General features: G+C 39.5%; 1 non-coding gene across 1 annotated transcript; it reads right to left on the bottom strand.

The window, feature by feature from the left end:
- Positions 1-903: 903 nt before the first annotated feature.
- LOC141625485 (small nucleolar RNA R71) lies at positions 904-1,010 on the bottom strand. The gene has a single exon (XR_012535264.1). It is a non-coding gene; the product is annotated as a small nucleolar RNA R71 (small nucleolar RNA).
- Between the last annotated feature and the right edge of the window lie 9,537 nt (positions 1,011-10,547).

Below are 10,547 nucleotides of genomic sequence, written 5' to 3'. Positions count from 1 at the left end.
GGTGTCGATTCAGGTATTTTCGATCGGTTTTTCGGGTTCGGTATACTTTTGCTAGGTCTACCCATCCCTTGGGATCCGACCTTTACTTGCCACTCCACTAAAGAGTAGTTTGTAGAGTTAGAAATATTGTTTTGGTTGATAGCTTTGGCGACGAGCAACACGATAAATATCACACCAAAAATGGCGCCGTTGCCGGGGACGGTGTTCAATTGATTTGATTTTCGTTAATTGTTTTTAGTTGTGTCTTTCTTTACCTTGGGAAAATCAATCTCCTCAAGGTTATTCTAATTATTTTCTAGTTGTTTGATTTTTTTTTGCATGACTAGGAGATCACAAGGTAATTTATTACCTATTGATTTCGAGATTGAAAGGACCTTAACCAACAATAGAAGAGTTGTTAGAGGTACTTCAAGAGTCGTAGATATTGGAGAGATTGTGGACATTCAACCAAATAACATTGAGTTTGTCAATCCTTTTGCAAGATAAGGAGAGGACAACCCAATTCCAAACCAACAACAAAATCAACCTACAATGCCTAAATTTTCATCACATTCCGTACCAACCGAAGAGAACCTACCAAACGGTACTCCTACACCACCACATTTAACCAGTAATTTCATTGCCAAATCCGCATTCATTCAATTAGTTGAGAGAAGTCAATTTGGAGGGATGTCTAGTGAAGATCAACCTTTACATATGGAGACCTTTTGTGATTATTGTGATGCAATTTCTCAAACCGAAGTTACTCAAGACCAAATCCGATGGGTATTGTTTCCTTTCTCCTTGATCGGTACCGCAAAGCAATGGTTGAAAAGCCTAGACAAGGCTACCCATGGTATTGATTCATGGAAGAAGTTAGCACTTGCCTTCTACAAGAAATTCTATCCTCCGGAGAATAAAAATATGTTGAGAGCCCAAATCACCGGGTTCAAGCAAAGGGATGAGGAATCATTATATGAAGCATGAGAGAGATTTAAGGACACTTGTTATTCTTGTCCACACCACGGACTTAGTGAGTGGTTCCTTGGCAAAAATTTTGGAACGGCTTATATGAAGACTCACGCAATGTGCTTAATATGGGATCCAATGGGAGGTTTACCGAAGTTGATGACAACCAAACATGGGCCAAAATCGAAGAGATGGCGGTTCATAATTCCCAATATAGTAGGCCTCGAAAGGCCACTAGAGGAGGAAAGCATGAGGTAGATTTCATCACTCAATTGGGTGCTCAACTAAGTGCTCAGATCGATACCATCAAATTAAAGTTTGAGAAGGCCATGGCTAAGCTTGATGAAGCTTCCAAATCACCCAAACAACATGTTAATGCTATGGTGGCATCATCCTCAATCCCAAATAGAGTATGTGAAAGTTGTGGAACCTTGAGACATGATCAAAACGAATGTAGGGTAACAAATGAACAAGTAAATGCTTTCCATCCAAATCTCTCATACAAGAGCCAAAATGTTCAAAATCCTCAACCAACATACACTCCACCTCCAATGAGAAACCAAACTCAAAGACCCTTTTTCAACCAAAGGCAAGGATATCAAAATCAGCCTTCCTACAACCAATCCAATGACCAAAGCTTTGATGTTCAAAAAGCGATCCTCCAAATGCAAAAGAACCAACAAGAATTATTCACCCAAATGCAAAAAGATAGCCAAGTTAAAGAAATCACCATCAACAACATACTTGCCCACACCAAAATGTTAGAGACTCAAATGACCCAATTAGCACCTTCTAGCTCCCAAAGACAAAAGGGGCAATTACCTCCTCATGTTAAACCGCCAACAAGACATGAGATGGTTAGTGTCATCCATTTGAGTAGCAGTACAAGATATGAGGGGCCGAAGAGGCCGATTGATGAAGATATTATGGATGATAGTAGCAAGCAAGTAGTTGTGGAGAACTCTAAGGAAGAAGAACCCACTATCAATGAACTTTCAAAAAAGAAGAATGAAGGAAAAGCTAAAAATGTTGATAAGTAGCCTATTGTGATTAGACTTCCATTCCCAAGTCGTCAAACTAAGCTTAAGCTTGATGAGCAACTTGGAAAGTTCATGGAAATTGTGAAGAACTTAGAAGTCTCAATCCCATTCACTGAATTGATTAATCATGTTCCGGCTTATGCAAAGTACATTAAGGATATTATTACCAAGAATAAATCGATCCGAAAGTTGGAGACTATTGCCTTTACCAAAGTGAGTAGTGCTATTCTTCAAGGGACTTCCCCTCCAAAGCTCAAAGATCCGGGAATTTTTTCTATTCCATGTACCATTGGCGACACTACAATCATTAAAGCATTGTGTGATCTTGGAGCAAGTCTAAGTATCATGCCATGGAGGAGGATTCCACCATTCCTATAATCTTAGGAAGACCTTTCTTGCATATCGCCGGAGCGGTAATCGATGTGAAACATGAAGAGCTCACACTCGAAGTAGGGGATGAGACAATTACTTTAAATCTTGACAAAACAATGAGAGCTCCCCGATTACATGAGCTATGCTTCATGGTCGATCACTATAGCCGAGAAAGTGATAAGAAGAAGTTAGCATCTCTATGTAAAGATCAAGCCATGGGTAAAGAAACATCACCCATATGGAAGGAGAAAGTGGATGACCTTCAAGTAGCTCTATTCGCATAGCATGGAATTTTCAACAACAACAATGAGAGCTTGAATAGCTCACCCATCATGACAAGTAATGAAGAAGGCCTCATTGGCCAAGATAACAAAGGAGAGTTGCTCTTGTCAACTCATGACATCATTGGGGAACAAGCTAGTGAAGTTGGTGGTCTATGGGACGATGAATTTGAAGGATTGGTCAATCCTTATATTGGAAATGCTATGACCTTAGACCAAGGCTTTGTTGATCCTTGTCATCACTTTGACTTGGACTACAATAATGGAGAAAACAATGCACAAAGGTCTATACAAGATCTTTATCATGAAAATGAGCAAGCCTTCGACTACTTCTACAAGGTTTTGAGCAACATCAACAACACCTTGGCTCTGCCCCCTTGATACCTCTCACAAGAAGTAGAGTTTGGTGGAGTCCTACCTAAACCACCATTTGTAAATATTCTAACCCTCTAACTATCATTTTATTTCCTTTATTGCATCTTTGTCATTTTTGGATTTGCATTTTTGTGCTCTATTACAAGAATTTTGACATGAGAGCAAGTGAGGGAGGTACTTTAACATGTTTTAATGTGTAGTGTTTGATCAAGTGTGGGGATGGTAAATGCCTAGGCTAACCAAGCCATTGTAGTACAACCCACAACATTTAACAAGGAAAGGAAGAAGGAATGACACGGGAAGATGAATCCCCATGAGCAGACCTGAGCTCGTGGGAACTGAGAGCAATCCGAGTGTCTCCAAGCTCAATCCGCGTATCCTACTGTTGGGACGTGGGAGCTGGGAAGCTTCAAATTATGGGAGAAAGCCCTGTAAGAATATCTGCGCAAGACGAGTTCAGGACGCTCGTCCTACTATCGAGCCGCGGGTCCTGGGAAGCTTCAACCTTATGAAATTTTGCTGTAAGAAAATCTGCACGTCCCAGGCTTCATCTCAGCGTCTCAGAAGATATCCGCTCGAACTAAGCTTAATTCGCGCGTCCTAGAACTGCTTTGCTCTTTCAGAATGTTCTGTAAGATGATCCGCGCATCCCGACTCTGATCCGAGCGTCCTAGACCTGTTACTTAAACAAAACACGGGACACCTCCTTCTTCCCAATTCATTTTCATATTTCAAAAACACACACACATATATTTTCCCTCACTTCAACCTTCAATCCCCTCACCCAAAAACACCAATTTCTCAAGAAAATTCACCACAAACAAAACAAAACTTGCTCAAAACAAAATTAAATCACTCCTTTATCAACAAAAGACCCTTTAACCATCAATCTCCTCACAAATTGAATCAATTTCTAGGGTTGGGCAAAATTTCGAAAAACACAAATTGATTGAGGAATTGATTGAAGTTTGAAGAAGCAAAGAGCATTCAAGGAACATCTTGGTTTGTTGATACCCATTTCATAAGGAGCATACATGGCAAGGACTAAAGGCGGAACTAAGGCACCCAAAACTCCAAATTTATCAAAGAGGCAACAAGCTCTTCTAGCATCTAAGGCTTTGGTAGTAGCTCAACCAAGGGAGGAAGTCCAAGAAACCGTCAACAACATTGAGGAAGCTACCACATCCACTCTGGTTGTAGAACAATTGCCAAACTTTACGGAGGTAACTTTCTTATCCAACAAACATAGGATTGCATTTCTTTCTTTGCCAAGAAGAAAGTTGTAGCTACCAAGTTTATTTGCCATGATACTTTGCAAAAGTTGGGTGTCCTTGAGAAAACTAGAGCATTTTTCGAGTCCATGGGGTTGACTACCCTCTTTTATATGAATGAATTGACTTACCCCTCATTGACCATGGAGTTCATAAGCTCCTTGAGTGCATACAAGATAGAGACTCGAAATTATGTTGAGTTCCGGCTTGAGAACAAGAGTAGAAGAATGACTAAGAGTGAGTTTGGTAAAGTGTTTGATCTTGTGCGATATGATCATTTTGAGAAAAAAAACCTTTGAAGTATGATGCCGAACCCCTTTGGAAGACTATAACCGGTCGAAAATTTGAGTCCTTCCGGGAGTGTCATGCTTTGTATGTTCACCATCCGGGCATAAGAACTTGGTACAAGTTTGTGGCCAATACTTTGATTGCTGGGAAAGGCACCAACCACTTCACCAAACTCGACTTTGTCTACCTTGAGTCCTTCTTGAATTTCAATGTAAAGTCCACCCGAAAATACAACATTCTTTAACTATTGATTGACCGGTGGCTAGAGATTGATAATGGGAATGAGGGAGCGGCCATTATTGTAAACGGGGGCTTCGTAGCTAAATTGTAAATGGGGGCTTGGTAACAAGGTTAGCTAAACACTTTAACTTGGAGTTCAACAAGGATAACACCTACAAACCGGTTAAGGGAAGCTACCTTCTTGATATGAGTACTTTGATCAACAAGTTTCATTGGGTCAAAAATGACAATCTTGACCACAAATATGAATGGCTCATCAAGGAAGCTAAGTCCATTTTCTTGCCCACCAAGATTTGTCGTATCACCGCCCATAGACCAAACTACCTCATTTCCGTCTCCAAAGAAGCCGAAGCAATAATCAAGCAACAAAGGGATGCAATTGCAAAGCCCTCCTTCTCTACCATTGTGACTCCACCCTATCCTTTTGCCTACCAAGAGTTTAAACCAAGTGGCTCTAATGTTGTGGCAGGCAATGATTACTTGACCCAATTAATGCAACAAATCCATAGAGAAGCTCATGATGACCGGGTGAATGCTTATCGGGCTCAATATCCGCCACTCCTACATCTAGCTAGACATGGACTTCTTGATCCTTCATGTCCTTTGCCTAGTTGGGCGGATAAGGGAGTATTATTCCCTAGTACTTCTCAAGATGCCGAAAAGGATAGTCGGGTGGCTAATGGAAAGGAGGTTGTTGTTGATGAAGACGGGGAAGGTATTGGTTCATGCCAAGAAGAAGAGCAAGGTTCAAGTTCCGATGACGAAGAAGTTGGTGAATCCTCCGGTCCAATGGAGGTTGATGGTGATGATAATTCCGATGATGATAATGACGATGATGAGGCCGGTGATAAAGATGTTGCAATGAGCAACAATTGAGGGTTGACAAGGCGTATTGGAGGATACCACAAGTGCGGGGTTGATTACTTGACTTCAACCTATTCCATTGTGAGTTTCCTGCACCTCCTTTAGCTTTGTCTTTATATCATGTTTTTAATCTTTATCTTGAGAATTTGATTTGAGTCCTAGCATAATTCAAAGGACTCCCACCTCAGTTCCATTGAGGTGTCTCATATTTTGTTCCCATTTGAAAAATCCAAAATAACAATTAGAATTCATGCATTGCATTTTTATCTGTGCATGAACTTTCCCTCTTTTTACACTAAAAATAGTATTTTGTTTGATTTGAGGAAGTTCACTCACAAGGGATGCGAGTTAGTTAAAATTAGCTCTCCGACCAATCGAAAGAATGCATCGTATAGGATAGATTATATTGCATCACTTGTTATATATGTCATATAGTTTGCATATTAGTTTAGAAATCAGGCATATTCATATAGATTGCATTGCATAATTTCCTATCATATTGGCCATTGAGGACAATGCCCATACTAGTGTGGGGATGGGAAATTCTAACTTAACCTTGCATTTAAAAATGATAAAAATTGAAAAATTCATAAAAATTGAAAATTTTCTCAAAAATCCAAAAACATGTTCATTCCTTTGTAGTTTAAAGTTGTATATATTGTATATATTTGTGTTTGTTTTTCACTTTTATCACATTAGATCGACTACGCCACATTCGAGGCATGAAGGAAATAGAAGACCACATGATATGATCTTTCCAAATCTCCTTCCTCCTTTTATATGTTAATCACAATGTGGCTTTATTTTGGTTGATGCGGTACAAACCAATGTGATGTTAGGAGTTGAATTTAGTATATATGTCATACTAGTTGATAGAAGCATTTGAATTAGGTTGTATATATATGTTAGTTGCATCATGGTATGTAGTTGCATTTTAGGAAAATTTTGTGAAAACATCTATTTGGGAAGCTTGATAAGTGTATATAAGGCTCTTGTAGATACTTTTTCTTCTTGAGACTTTGCTCATTAGAATACCTCCGAAACACCCTAGGATGTGTCATGCTAGTATCCTTTGACCCATGGACTAAGGCCTAGTCAAGAGTACCTTGTGGTGTGATAACTCCTTGGCTACCGTTTATTCCAAGGTGACCCTTGAAACCATGTAACCATCTTCGACTTCTATCATCATGTTTTGTCAACAAAAAGGGAATGGGCACAAAAATTCTTAATTTAAGTTCAAGCATCAAAATGAAAATCAAGAAGTTTCCACAAATTGCATCAAAGAAAAGAGAGGTACAAAAATAAGAACTCCTATGCTTCAATAAAAGCACCCTCGTTACAAATTGGGGTGACTTTGAAAATTGTTCAAAAATTGCAAAAATTGAAAATTGCCAAGTATCAAAATGCCTAACATCAAAAAAATGGCAAGAAATTGTTCTAAAAAATGTCAAATGCCACAAGAAATTGGGGGGAATAACAAAACCGAAAACAAACTCCCACTATGAAACTAAAAATCATATTGATCCTTTATCCATTGATTCCACTTTTGTGCATGGTAGAGAGGGGACGACCCTTCTTCTTGTCTAGGCAAGAAGGGGAATTCCGCGATCCTACAATGTTTCTAACACCATAGGGAGTCTACTCTTGACGAAAGTATGTAGAAATTGAGGACAAAGGTACCCTAACTTGACACAACTTGGAGATGATTTGTTGGTATCCTCCTAGGCTTAGTAATTTGAAGAAACCATATCTATAATGGAGTGTGTACCCTTAGATTGCTTCCCCCTTAGATAATTTCCGCCACTTAGATGAGGAAAGTGGCTATTCTGTTGTAGATGCATCCATTACTTGCTTTTGTGTGCTTAATGATTGGATGTATCACCATTTTGGCAAGCCCCACCTTGCCTTGCAAGAAGGCATCTTACCTCATGGGTGTCTTGTTGTGAGTTGAAGGGGCGGAGTGAGACCCGCTAATTGTCTCATATCGGCTATGTTAGTAGGTTAGTTTAAATAAAGGTAATAGTTTTAGTCACCTCTTTACTCGGGACGAGCAAAGGTACGGTTTGGGGATGTTTGATGTGACTCATATTTGAGCATATTTAGTCCCCGAATTAACCTCGTTCCCATGCTTTCTAAAATCTATTAGGATCATTTCTTATCTTCAGTTCCCCATTTTGCATATTCTTTGAGGTTTTGTGTCCTTGCTAGGAGAGGATTGCTAGCCTTGCATTTATGGAGCAAAATAGAGCAAAATGGATCGTATCTAATAACCAAGCATCGAAGAGGAGACCAACACTAGAAGCCTAAGCAAATAAATGAAGTGAAATGGGCAATGATGGAAGATCCGTGCGTCCCTAAGACAGTCCCCACGGATTGTTAGGGAGCCAAGAACAAGAGAAGAACCCTGTCCCAGGATCCGAGCGTCCTGATCTCAGGAGGAGCGTCCCTGAGCCAGGATTCGAGCGTCCCGATAGCCAGCCCGAGCGGATCATCTCACAGGACTAGGCATGCTTCAGGCCAATCCGCGCGTGTCCCTGGGGAGTTGCTACTCAATCCGCGCATGTCTCTCGGGAGTTGCAAATTATCAAGCTTCTCTTAAGGTCTTAATCGTCATTTAAGCCCTTAGTAACCCTAATCCTTGTACTTAATTTTAGTATAAATACCATATTGTACTAGCTAGATTATGATCTTATCATAATCAATCCCTTAATTTAGTCCTAATCAAAGTTATAATACACATTTCAATATTAATCACATCTTAATCTTTCCTTAATCTCTCAATTGTTCTTAGTTTTAGTTGGCTAATTAGAAGATTATTTGGGGTTTATTGGAGGATTGACAACCTTCCATCAATCACCAAGTTTACTTCTATTATTCTTTGCTTTATTATTTGGATCATCTCAAGTAGGTATAATCTCTTTTACCTTTTCTTAATTATTGTTAATCACATCATTTGTTCATCATGTTTTGCTTTGTTAGTATGATTGACAACCTTATTAGAATGTTAAACTTGATCATGAGTGAGTAGTCCTTTAGCTCGGGTTAATGAGGAATTAAGGGAAATAATCATGGGAATTGATCTATGCTTAATCTAATATGCTTTCATAATCACTTGCTTGCTTGTTGTGATTTCAACCTATGCACATGTTATGTTTGATGAAATGCTAGACTATGAAACTTTGCATTTTTTTACCCATCTCTTATCTTTTCAACGAGGCTTGTAAGATATAAACCAACTCGAGCCTTGTTAGACCATGCATAGAGTTGTATAGGAAGAGACTAAGTCGATTTATAGGTTTTGTAAAGTCTTGATCGACTCGGCTCCGGGACCTAAATCTTCCTAGGAATTGTAAGATATACACTAACTCGATTCCATCACAACAATAAGTTGCTTGCATCTATTTGAGAACATGTTTATATGATCTATTTCCATGATTCCCTTATTAACCCATGACACCCTAGTCCCTTTAATCAATAGTTTGCAAACCCCTTTAATTGCTTTACTTTGCTTTCATTAATTTAAATTCATCTTGTTGATTAGTTTAGATTACATCTTTTCTCAACCCATAATTTGTGACACCCTAAGACATAAACTAGTTGCAATTGAAATCCTAAATCAATACCCGTCCCTTGGGATCCGACCTTTACTTGCCACTCCACTAAAGAGTACTTTGTAGAGTTAGAAATATTGTTTTGGTTGATAGCTTTGACGACGAGCAACACGATAAATATCACACCACCATGTTTCAAACAGCCGTTGATCTGTCAAAGACAACATCCATTTGCACTCAAACAAAACACCTGAACTACGAGCATGGTTTGATTTCACCTCTTCTTGTGGATACGTAGGCAATCCTTTCTTATACAAGAAGGACACAACCACAACACCCAAACAAAATCAACAAAACATTTGAACTACGAGCATGGTTTGATTTCACCTCTTCAGGTGAATACGTAGGCAATCCTTTCTTACGCAAGAAGGATACAACCATCCCCATGAAAAAAAACAATCACCTATACAAATTCCAAAAAAGGGGAAGCATTCCCTTTTCCAAAAAAAAAAATAAAAAAAGCCGTTCTCCCTTCCCATAAAAATTCCCTTTCATGGGTGAAATGTTTAGGATAATTCAAACCGAATTGCCTTTACAAGATGGATGGAAGAAACAACAAGTTTTCACAGCTTCTTTTAATACAATCAATTCTCTTATTTAATTAATAATAAGAAGGATTACAAACTTGACAATAAATAAAACTTGCCAAGCTAGAATGTCGACTAAGACATCCCACATCGTAAAACTAGCACAAAAACGCATAATACATATCTAGTACAACATAATAAAAACACACAAAAACTATTACAACATAATAGTAAAACGGGTAATGGAGGTCTTCATTCTTCCATTCTACCCTTGCCTTTGCCTTTGGGGTACATCTTCCCCTTGTTCTTCTTTCTAGCCCGCCTAGCATGGGCTTCCTCTTCAGAACGAATTCTCAACGGATCCACAACGACGACGGCATCCGGTCTCTTACAAGACCCCATACTCGGCCCAAGCTGAGCCCACACGCGGCCCACCATCTCTTTGGGACCCAAGCTCCTCTCTTCGGTGGCCTCACTACATCCGGGCTAACGTCATCGGCAAAGTCGTCAAAGAAGGCGTGGTTTGCTTTGCCAACCTCCCTATTTTTCAAGTCGACAACTTCGTCTTTGCAGAACTTTGACCTTTCTTCTGAGGCTTGAGCTCTTGACCACTTGACATAAGCGGGAGTCACCCGTGTCGTTGAAGCGGGGTTTGGTACCTCCCAAGTCGGACGAGTGGCCCACTACCTCTCGAAAATCTCCACAAGCTCTGAGTTTTGAAAAACACTCC

Source organism: Silene latifolia, chromosome X, assembly GCF_048544455.1.
Source record: "Silene latifolia isolate original U9 population chromosome X, ASM4854445v1, whole genome shotgun sequence".
NCBI lineage: Eukaryota > Viridiplantae > Streptophyta > Magnoliopsida > Caryophyllales > Caryophyllaceae > Silene > Silene latifolia.
This window is presented reverse-complemented; position numbering and strand designations above follow the sequence as displayed.